Source organism: Stegastes partitus, unplaced genomic scaffold (genome assembly GCF_000690725.1).
Source record: "Stegastes partitus isolate 25-593 unplaced genomic scaffold, Stegastes_partitus-1.0.2 Scaffold324, whole genome shotgun sequence".
NCBI lineage: Eukaryota > Metazoa > Chordata > Actinopteri > Pomacentridae > Stegastes > Stegastes partitus.
In genome coordinates this window covers 198,726-210,930 of record NW_007578055.1, presented here as the reverse complement: position 1 = coordinate 210,930, position 12,205 = coordinate 198,726, and the positions used below count along the sequence as shown (strand labels likewise).

General features: G+C 43.0%; 1 long non-coding RNA gene across 2 annotated transcripts; it reads left to right on the top strand.

The window, feature by feature from the left end:
- Nucleotides 1-12,205, top strand: LOC103358655 (uncharacterized). Of its 2 annotated transcripts, XR_520265.1 has the most exons (4): nt 1-93; nt 2,499-2,663; nt 11,365-11,475; nt 12,118-12,205. It is a non-coding gene; the product is annotated as an uncharacterized LOC103358655 (long non-coding RNA). The 2 variants fall into 2 exon arrangements; XR_520264.1 differs by lacking the exon at nt 1-93 and having other exon boundaries at nt 2,439-2,663.

Sequence of the window (12,205 nt, the reverse complement as noted above, 5' to 3'; positions counted from 1 at the left end):
CGTCAAAGCCCCCCTTTGGCATTTTCTTGCAGATTCCTGCTCACACATTTTCTGCTGCCTGACCCAGGACCCAGACGTCCCATCTGCAGATAGGTAGGAATCAACAGCATTGTTTTGTGAATTCAAGCTTATATGCAGGGTTTCTGCACAGGAAGCCACACATGCGTCTTAAAGTACATGGTGTTCCCTCTAGTGCACATGGACTGGCAGGGTGGTGTGGAATGGGCTCCTCACTGAAGCACATTTCAGTTTGCTTCCAAGAGAAGCCTTTGTTCTTCTTTAAAAATCTAAAACTGTTGCACTTTACAAACTTTGATGACATGTATGGTGTTTATCTTACACTTTATGTTAAGGTGCCACTGGGTCACACTTTGCACCTCCTTTATCTTGTACAGTTTTATCTTTAAAGCTTTATCTTTACCTCATCCCTGAGACTTTATGCATTAGAACGTGTTATTTCTGCAACAGGAGGTGAGAAGAGAAGGGTTTTTTTTTCCATGCAGGGAGTTAATTGGTTGACATTTGATGCTAATGTAATTTAGAGACACTTTTCTTTGTGGCATATGAATGAGCAGCTGGGATTATTTCAGGAATCTGAAGAGGCCAGTCAGTGTGAGCTCCTGCTGACGTGGGATTGAGGTTACAAAATCAAGAGAGAGAGAGGAAAAAAAAAAGAAAAGTTGATCATTTCTGCTTCAACTGCCGTCATTAAGCAATTAGTATTTCTCTGAATGCTGCCTCTAAAGTGGTGAAAGACTGCATTTCCCTTCATTCAAAGCAACATGGCTCATTTATCTTTACCAGGTGTAAGGGTCACAAGCCACAAGAGCTTTGATAAGATCAGCTGAGGGAGGAAAACTTTCTGGAGTTGGGGTTAGTTTTGCAGTCGCCTTGCAAACTTTGCAAAGTGTTTTTTTCTGTGCACAAAAGCCCATCTAGTCTTTATGAAAACCAGCAGAAGCTCAAAATCCTGACTTCCTCAGGTTGCATAATGTCTGAGACGGCTTTGACTGATGTAACATTACACAAGGATCAGTAAAGACTTGGAATGATAAGAGACATCAATTCTCAGTCGTAAGTAGATCATAATTCTGTTAAAGGGTCGTTATGTAATGAATCACAAACCCCCCGCTATATATATGTCCTTTCTTATTACCAGCCATTCAGATGGTTTGAATTTTTCTTCGCTGACCAACAGAAACCAGTGCAGCAGCTTGGTAACACTGAGGCAAATGAATTCCACTTGTTGTCCTCCAGGCGTTGGAAAAAATCCCACGAGGTTCAAAACAGTTCCTGTTTTCTTAAATAATGGGGAGTTTAAATGATGAAAAATCGTTATCCACGGCATCAAAATCTAATCAAGAATAATTCTGCTGAAAATATGATTGTCATTCTGCAGCTCCAGAGAACTTTAATGATTCGTTGATCAATGGACAGAAACGAATGAAAGGGGTGAAAAAAGCTGAAGATCCTTTAGCTTTAGCCTCTTCGTAGTTTTATAGCGTTATGACGTGCGAAACAAGAACGTCAAAGTTGCCCCTTTATGTTTTGAGAAGTTGTAATAAGTGTTTTGTTTTCCTTTCAAAGTCTAACAACGGATTCATCAAAAAAAAAAAAAACTAATCCACCTACTAACTGATAATGAAAAGATTTTGTCTCGAAACTTTGATGTTCCACTGAGCTCTGACTATGACCTTGGAACCACTTTTGAGTTCGTTCCTACGGGGACATTTTCCTGAGCTCGGCTGCTTGGTTTTGACTTAACGCAGTAAATGCCCACAGCTACACCACATTAACGCCTGATTATGAAATATGGCGCCCTTTCATTTTATTTTACTCCATTGCATTCCTTGACCTTTGATGCATGGCAGCCATGTGCTGTGATGGAGGCTGCGGTAGCTGCAAGATGCTACAAGCACTTGCAGTGAGCCACCAGTAGATGGCAGCATTCAATGGACGTATCTTGTTGGAGAAGTGGTTGTTGTTATTGCCATGCTGCTTGGGCCACAGAAACTGATCAATACGCTCCACCGCATTGTGCATATGTTGAGATATGCATGAATCCAGCGTCACATTAGTGGGTTTTCCTGCAACATTTCGTATCTAAGGAGCAGAAATTCAAGCTGACATTCAGGTTTTAGTGCCTCTAGTTCATCTACTTTTTTGATGCCTGAGCTCTACTGAGGAACCAAACCTTCTGGTGAACCTCATTCAATAGGGAACCCCAGCACACCTGCTGTTCCCCCTTTTCCTGTCCTTGTTTCCCAGTCTTCCTCCCCCAGTCCCTCACCCTAGGTCACTGCCCCCTCACCCCTCCTGTCAACCCTCCTCCCACCCTGAACCGCCATGTCCACACGTGTGCTTCCCTCTCACATGTTGTATCTCCTCCCACCTCCTCCGGTGCTGCCCTCCCCTTTCACCAACTCACTCTCATCTCCACTGTCTCTCTCTCTCTCTCTCTCTCTCTCTCTCTCTGTTGGTGGCACTGGGATCCACAGGCGATTTCGGAGGACAGGAACAGGACAGGACACGCACCCTCTTGCACCACACAGCAGCACCGCCGCCACCACCACAGACATGTCGGACTCTGAAGCCGCCGCCGCCCCCGCCGAGGCCCCCGTCCCCGCTGCTTGTGCCAGCATCAAGGCTGACCTGGACAAATGGTAGGTGATGGTGTGCATGTTGCAAACAAAAACAACAAAAAAGAAAATGCATAGATGTGTTTCTTCTACTTTTTTGTGGGCACAACCTTCAGAAGTGAGTCAAGGTTCTTCTCCGTGATGCCAAACTCATCGTAGGAACCTCTTGATCCACCTTTGACACTTTCGCAAGTTCTCGTCCGGTTTCGAGAGTTGCTTTCGACTGTTTGCTCAGATGTTTAACAGCTGAAGGTGAAGAAGCCCCGACCAAAAAATCTGATTATCGATGTGTTACCTAACGAGGCGACCAACCGCTGAAGGAAACGCAGCATCGCGTCCGAGCTTGGACGGAAAATAACAAAAAAAAATAAAATTCCGAGCTTGCACAGTCAAACAAGAAGGGATTGCTCGTAGACAATGGCATCCCAAAATGCGCCAAACTAAAATGGAGTCTCATCAGCGGACACTGGGGTTAGCGCAGAAAAACCCACCGTGTCTTTGATGTTGAGATGTAACTGAATTTGACATCCTGGCTTGGAGCAGGGGTGAAGGTTATGGAAACCTGGGGTCCCCCCTTGTCGGGGATAACAGTTTGCCGATTAACGATATGTGGCAGCGGGGTGATTGTTTGATGCTCGTCCATACGCATGGATGAAGGCTGGGAATCTGCTTGCGTCACTGGCGTCCCTTTCCCCACAATACCTTGCGTTAGCTCGATGCCGCTGTCTCCTTGTGCTTCTTGCTGTGTCAACGGCCGGGAACACCAGTGCAGGGACATTTTTTTTTTGGAGGGGATGATGTCTTTAATTGCGGCAGGCGCTGCTCTGAGTGAGCGAAGACCAGCAATTACATAACATTTCTACACATCTGCACATCAACAAACACTCTGACAGACAGGGGTTTCTTTTTAAATGTCACCAACCTTTGAGCTCTGATCAAATGGTCTGTCAGGAAGCATTTTGTTGCAGGTAAAGTTGTGTTTTTGCCCCTTTTTATTCTTAATCTTGGTGTTTTTGTGGAAAAAAGCACAATTTATTGCTGCTGAAGACCTCCAGGTTGGTGTTGGCCAGACTGTCGGGCCTTGATAAGGTGGCTGGGAGCGTGTGAAGCCTTTTGATAAGACCGCAGGTTGGGGTGGGGGAATGAACGCAAGGCTTGGCTGATTGGCTAATCATGTGTTAAATTTTTACAAGTGCCGACTTTGTGTTGACGAACTGTAAAGATGACTTTGAAGCTTGAAATTTCATTTGGCACAGATCTATGTTTAGGGTTTAGACATATAAATCAGCCATCATTGAGAGATAACTTGGGCTGCTTTTGTGTTAAAGACATTCCAGACATTCTCTGGGAAGTTCGTGCCATTTACTGCAGCTTGTTTAAAGAAAGTAGAGCCTATACTGGGAACTCTGGCCAAGGTTGCCGCTTAATGGTGTTTTAAAGAGCAACACAATAAGGTGACAAGGTGTTTGTCAGTCACGCCACGTATTGTGGTTTCAGGTGATTATTGTATGTGGGCCGTCACATGCAGCAGATGTCAGCAGAACCTGAACCCTTGACTTTGAGAGGTTAAAAGTCAGGCAGCACCAGCACCAGTAAATATGGCCATAGAGGACATTTTAAGCTGCCAGTGTTAATCTGCAGGTCATAGTGGCTCCACACATTATACAAGATGTTTGCTCTGGGTGTTTGTCCCACGACCTATAGTGTCTGTAATGTTAAATTGTTAACCAGATATATATTTGGTACACACAAATGTTCATCAGAAAGGTCCAGTGGGATGCTACTGAACTATTTACCTCAAGTTAAAGCAACTGTCATCAATGTGAAAGCAGTGTGTCTCATGAACCTACAGTAAATTATTTGGGAATCTGCAGCTGTCTTCAGCTTTATCAAACACTGTATATAAAAAATATAAATGTAGATTCTGGTTCTGAAGGTAAAACCAATGAGAAAATGACTTAAACTAGACTTTTTGAATTCAGCTTGACATGCAGTTTTAAAATTTTGATCTCATTCAGAGTAAAATATGCAATAAAGTCGATCATGTTCAGAAAGGACTACCTTGAAATTGATAGGTCGCTACCATATGCAACAACTTAAGGGTCTTAGTCAGATCCACCACTCAATCATTACATCTGGTTTGAAAAGATGGCGAAATTCCAAACTCAAGGCTTCAAAGAGTAGTCCACAAACCAAAGGGTGTCATCATGGTTGCTACGTCCATCTTTTATATACAGTTAATTGGCTTTATATCAAGTTTCGGCTAATGGTTTAGCTGTTTAGCTACCTTTCACTGTTTTGGTGCACTCTTTGCCCTCACTTCCACCATAGCATTGGACCATCAGGATAGACACAGTTAGGGACTAGCTGGTGAACTTAGCATTTAGCATCTAGAAGCTAAATGCCAGTTATTTCATCATGCAGCTGTGGTTGTAGGGGCCAAAACCTGCGCTACAGGAGAATGAATATAGAGCTAAAATTCTTTAGCTAAAAATAAACTTCTGGATCTTACAAGCAGCTGTTTCATAATAAGTTAGCCATGTTAGCATAAAAGGTGACATGTCAGTGTTACGTCTGAGCCACCGTGACCAACGTAGCTTCTTATGCTGCCTTCTAATTAGCTTCTGATTCCGACATGAGAAGTCACAAAGTGCTCAACATTTAAGTGTGAGAACTCTGCAACTCAACTGTCAGTGTCTCGAAGCCACCGAGGCTAACCATTTAGCAAGCTAACGAGTGGGTGATGTAGGAAATGCAAAGGGATAAGGAGAAGCTGAGACTGTTGGGAACATCTGGATCAAATACTACAAAATTACAAAGAAAAAGTCCATACAACTCCAATATAACACTTACCAACCAAAGAAAAATGTACTTCCATGACCTCGACCATTTCTAAAGATCTCAGCAAACAAAATGTCAACTTTAAGCTTTCAGAAAACATCAACTTACAAGCTCCTGACCGTATTTAAACACATCACGAGACAGATATTTGAACTCAGGAGCCAAAAGTCTTCTGTTAAGGTTCAGAGCTGACATTTGAGCAGATCGGTATGTTGCCTGAAACTCAACCACGGACAGAAACATTCCTTCTCTTTAACGCCCCAAGATCTGTAAACAGACTTTGATGTGAAAACTTTGGAGCTTCTTGGTGCAAATGTCTCCATTCAGCTTTACTAGCTAACCATGTTCTCAGTAGTCCTTTGTTCCATGTGACTACATTCAATCTGCTGACACTGACCTCTGCTCTGGGAAGGCCTCACTGCCATTCAAGTGAGTGTCTTAAATCTGCCAGCAACAGGTCAAGGTAACAGTTTGTCATCCATCACAGCTGAAGGAGGCCCACTTTGATCTCTATGATACCAAAGCATCTAGTGTCTTTTAAATGCAGGTTTTACATCCATTTATTCATTCATTCAAGGGACAGTGTTCAGATTTCATACTCTCGGCTCCCCCTCGAGCGCCGTCCTTCCTTGCGGTCAGCTCCACAGTAAGACGAACGCTCCTGCGTGGGCCACCAGGCCTCGAGTCCGTCTGGACCTTCCGTTTCAGTTCAATCATCTTCAAGCCGACCACAGATTCTATAGGCTTTACTTGTAATCAACACCAGAACCCTTGTGTATTTATAGATGGCAACTTGTAAAAGTCATGGATGTTGGCGTGTGTACGAGCGAGACCGTATGTGCAGGATACCGTGACATGTTCCCAGCCATAGATCACGTTACCGCTCCACCTGACACCTGCCCCTCTTCACCCAGACCAGCCAAATAAGCAAAGGCCTCACATTCACAGTCGGCCGGAGACACGTTTGAGACTGCATGGAGGCGGCCATCTTGGCTCCAGGCCCTCATGTTGAGATGATAAGCATCTCTTTATACTCGCTCGATTTCAGATTTAATCCTTTGGCCGCTGCTTCAGGGCAGGCTTTTTATGAGGTTTATTGGGAGAATCCATTTTTTATTACAGTTTGATTTTTTTAAATAGCAGCAGGACACGTGACCTTGAGAAGGTCATGCAGAGGTGAAGTGAGCAACAAGCTAAAAGCGAGTGAAGCCTTAAAGATATCCCATGTAACGCGTGCACAATATGTAAATCCTTGTTGCTTTAACGTCAGTCATTTAACAGCTTTCATTCCTGTTTATTTATTGTTTCTGCAATGGAAAAAAATCCCCTTATCGAATCAAATTTAATTCATTCTGACTTCATTTAGCCGCTTGATTTATCTTAAATATACATTTTTCTTGACTAATTCAAGAAAAATCTCACATTAAGCTCTGTTAAGTATGTATTGACATACTTACACTGCATGAGTACATTTTATTGTCTAGCTTTTTTAAAGAAAGTGAGACATTAGCATCCAATTATTGCAAGAAGTTACTCCAAACTCATATATCTATCGCACTGGAGGGTTTCGTCTTGTGCCTTTTGACTCCAGGCTTTCTCATGAGAGTTGAACACAAGCCCCCCGACTCTTCCTTCGCCCTCCACCCACTCACTCACTCACACACACATGGTCGCCTCTCCGTTACCGACCGCCTGCAGTTGTCTGCGCAGACATGCATGTACATTCTTGCCGGTGGAAACCATCCTGGTTTTCGTTGCGGAATTTGGTGACTCTGCAGAAGTCAGTAATCTGAGTGTTGAGCTGCCGCTGTGTCAGACCGACACCGGCCTCCTCCCCCCCGACCCAGCATGCTGCACTGTGTATCAGGAGCAGACTTATTTATTATTAGGCTTTCTGCACCTCTGCATCACTTAAAGAATCTTGTTGATGTGGAGGGAATTCCTAAAGTCTTCAATCCTGCTTACATGAGATGCATTTTGCTAGTTGTAGACTTTTATCCTAGTTTGTGTCTCAGATTTTACTATTGCATTCAAGTCATGTTAGCTAAGCATCTGTTTTCATTGCAAGAAACACCCCCCCAAAAAAGTTTTGTTGTTTTTTCAAAGATTGCAGCACTGTCTCTTAATCCAAAACAGATGGTAACCAGAGATGACGAATGTCCATGCCTAATTTGCTATGTATGAACCGTAATTACTTACATTTATTATCATATTTCCCTATTTATGTCTACTATTTTATATATTTACCATAAAAATCATATTAATTTTTATATTTTTTAGCTCATTTTAAACAGAAGGAGCAAGTACATGATGTCATTCTTTAACAAAATTGATTGAAAATACAGTCACATCTTGGAAAATCTAATATAAATTGAAATAAACACAATATTTTGTCTTTGAAGGAAGCAATAAATGCTGTTGAAGGCTTTTCAAAGCTTACTTTATTAGTTAATATTGTAAAATGTTCTTCTTTAGATGCTAAACAAAGTGCACGAGATGAGAAAAGCCGAAATAAGAGGCACAAACTTTAATTATTCGACGTTACTTTGTAGAAATCTGTTGTCACTTTGACATGAAAGATTCTTTTTTTAACATAAATTCTTGTCAAAAACTTAAATCGAACATGATTCAGTGTTGAAAATCAATAAAAAGGATAAAACTTCCGAGGGATACTTTTTACGGGCAGTGCTTGAAAAGGTCGCTGTCCTAAGACCCCCAGGGATGCACTGCTTCACTGATCTGCTCACCGACTGCCCCCCCAGGACAACGGCACGCCACGCTCACCCTTAATCACATGATCTCTTGACTAATGCTTGGCTCCTGCATCATGTTTTACTGCTGCACCTGCTCCGTCTTCTATTATGCATGTTGTGTCCCAGGGGACGGCGTACAGCAAGCTCAGCGTAAATAATTCAGAATTCATTTCCTGATCGTGTCCGAGACGACGTCACTCTCCCACGGAGCCGGCGTGGCGGTCGGCCAGACCCGGGCGCGCCGGCATCACTGCACTGAAGTTGGTTCGGCTCGCTAGGACAGATGGTCGTGCGTTACTTGAATGAATTGTCACGAAGGAAAGCTTTGCCTCCTTGTTGCTATGACGACCCAGCTTTGCCCCATGACCCTGTAACGTGACCTCGCTTGAGATCTCTCAGGAGATGGCGTGATATGGCTGCGGTGGTGATGATGTCATCCGCTCCTTGCCGTCCTCTGCATGTGAGCGCCCTGCTGCGATGTCTTATATAATCCCCACATCGTATACATGTTTACATATCAGGACTGAGCTGCTTAAGAAATGCTGATAGGAAAGCATCCACAGTGCAGTCACCTGATTTCAAATAAAGGAAATCAGGTGAAACAATGCTGCTGCTTCATGCTGATAAAACACAATAAGGTTCCTCAATCCTCGTCTTTGCGTTTAGATTGTGTGTCGTGTTGGACGGCTGGTGCTCCAGCGGGATTATCTGACAACACACCCTCAGGGTTCGACTCTCTGCTCTGATGTCGGGTCATCAGTGCAATGCGTCAAACATAAGCACACATCGACTGTGTCCACGCAAACACACAACACACACACACACTCTGAAATGCACGAGTACAGTCGACACTCAATGGCTCCCGTTTCCTAACGCACTCTGGCTTCGCTGCATCTCTCCTGGCAAAGTAAAGTGCTGAGTGATAATCTGCTGCAGCCAGCTGTGTGTTACATCACTAATAGGCAGCCGGCCACAACGCGAAGAGATAAAGCAGCAGAGATGACCCTGTGCAGCTCAACGGCTCTATTAAAATGGATGTGACACAGTAATGTGATGCTGTTTGTTTCCACACTTTGGACAATTGTAGAGCAGACTTTACCCCAAAGCCGCAACAGTGAATTGATCCTCTGATTCCAGCTTGAGAAATGTGAACATTTTCTAGTTTCCTTTATGACAGTGAAGTGAAAATCTTTGGGTTGTGGTTTAAAACAAGACATTTGAGGACGTCATCTTTGGCTTTGGAGAACAGTGATTGATGTTTATCACTATTTTTGGACATTTTGTAGACCAAACTAATCAATGAATCAATAAAATAATGAAAAGATTAATCAACACTGGAAATTTCAGCCCTTAGTTACTCTACTCTTTTTTTTTTTCTTCTTTTATTGTAGACTCCATAGTTTGGCCAACTCTTCATTTATTATATTAATTGAGTTGCAGTTGAGCTAAAACTTGCACATGTAACCGTATTGATGTCTAATTATGTAAAAGAGACACCACACCATAACTTCTGAGCTTCAAAGTTGTTGAACGATAGACTTTGTTAGCCTTAGACGTAGCTAGGCTAGCTGTTTCCAGTCTTTATGCTAAGCTAACCATGTCCTGGCTCAAGCATCATATTTAGTGTGTTTAGCGTATAGAGTTTTAGAAGCCAAATAATTATTGTTCTCAGTTGATTAACTGTTCATTTTAAGTTGAAATACAGGTAAATTCTATTTGCAGGTGTTGGGAAATAGTCAAAAAGTTGTGTAAACCTGTTGGTGACTCTAGGAAGCTGATAAATGTCCTCATGTAATGTTACTGACTTCATGAGTAACGTCTGAAGACTACAATTTTGAAAACGAAAAAGAACGAGTGATGTAATGTTTGAGGGACGTTAGCTTAGCAGTAGCCGACTCCTTCTCTCTGCCTCAGGTTAGCAGGTCAGGGCTACATTAGCCGCTGCTAGCACAACACACCTGAATCTCCAGTGGTCATAGCTGCATTGTGGGTAATGTAGGCACCTGTTCTGACAAGAACAATGTGGACTGAAATGTTGTACAGCATCAGTTTTATAGCTTTTTGTTTTAAACATCCGTTGTTAGTTTGACACAGTTATAGCACTGCAATGCTAACGCAGCGTAATACTTCTTTAACCTTTTAATCCTGGTTGATTTTGGTGAATGCTAAATGCTGCTAAATGCTGAATGATATATGCAGGCGAATACCTAATTAAAAGAAATACTATTTGAAACAGAAAAAAACGGAATAATTTCCCAAAAAAATTCAACAATTTTAACTTAAAGGAACAATGCTCACAATATTTTGTGACGTAATAAAAAGACCAAAAGAAAAACCATATTGCCAGTCGTGTCATCCAGGTCATGGTTATTCTCGTAGATTAATCGTAGCATCTGGACTTGCTTGAGTTCCATATGGCCAGTTTTACCCTTTAAGTGTGTACATAAAATAGGAAAACTGTTTTTTCAATAGTCAGCATTGGACGCTGTGAAGTTCATTTGAACTGGGATGGAGAGATTGGTGACCTCGATCTTCAATAGTGTGAGTGAGGGATTATGGGAAAAGCTGTGATGATGGGACGTCATGAAGCAAAAGGAGGAGTCAGAGAACCAGTTTACATTCATGTAACAGGAGACTCCTCCTCTTACCTCCGTCTCCTGTCATCTCTGTATTATCACGCAACCTCCCTCCCTCTCTGGCGTCCTGTCAACCAGATGGGTCCATCCACATTCTGTATCCCTCCTCTCCCCCCGTCTCCTCCTCCTCCTCCCTTCCTCCCTCTCGCTCCATCACCCTAATGCACTGTGGCAGAGTCGGCTGCTGTCCTGAATGAGAGGCCGGATTCTCTCTCACTTTCCTTCTCTTTCTGTTCTCATCTTTCACTTCTTCTCTCTTCTGATCAACTCAGATGTACTTCATTCATCCCAAGAGAAAAGTCTGTTTTGTGCACACCTCTTCTCTCTTGTTTTTGTTTCCAATCCGTTAGCACATGAAACAAGCACGTGTTTTGACAACAGAATTAGTTGGACTGTCGAGTCCGACTGCTGCTGACAAAACCTCGACTCGCGACGCTGTTGAAACGACTGCGATCTAATTGTCGCTAATCCTTCTTCTTCTTCTTCTTCTTTCAGTGTGGCGGAGAAGGGAGCCGAGGGCTGCAAAGATCTGATGGAGGCCTTCGCTGCTTGTGTGAAGAGCGCCGCTGAGGGGACGTCATGAGGAGTCGCCCTCCAGCCTCAAATGTAAGGACGTTACGCAACCGGCTGATTCGTTCAACAGCGGTTAAAGTTGGTTGTAGGAAGATACACCATAAATTCACAGGTGGAATAAATGACGGCTGCATTCCATTTAGCTGCTTCAGTGTCAGGGTCACTTGAGTAACACGGAGCGACTGTGACACGCCAACATATCTGCAATAAAGGTGTATTCTTAAAGGATTGGCACATAAATAGCAGTTACTTTTGTGGTCTGTGCAGTTACTTTTGGGGGTCCATTGTTTAGCTTTTACTATGTTTGTTAGACACTAGTTCCAATAAGAACTTATCCAGAGCAGCCGGCGCACTATTTCTGGAAAAGAAGCGCAGTTTAATGTCATTTTCTAGCGCTCTGAGCTCCACAAATGAAAATCCAATCGCCTTAGCTGCACAGTATGGAACTGCTTAACCGCTCAGGATGGAACTTGGCCAAAATCAAAAACAGAATTACAAAGGGAGGCAAGCGAGCGGCCATTTTGGAAAACAAGAATGTGCAGGGTGTTTTTTTTGTTTGTTTGTTTTTTCTCAAAACTTAGCAGTTAAAGTCATAAATTCTCAAAATAAATACAGCCAATTAATACATTTTATTGTTTAAGGTGTGACATCGTCTTCCTCTCTCCTGTCGTCCAGGTCCACTGCACTGAGTCCTCCAAGTTCCCAGCATTCCCTTCTGCACAACAGCACTGGACTGAACGATGACAACAACAACGACGACGAC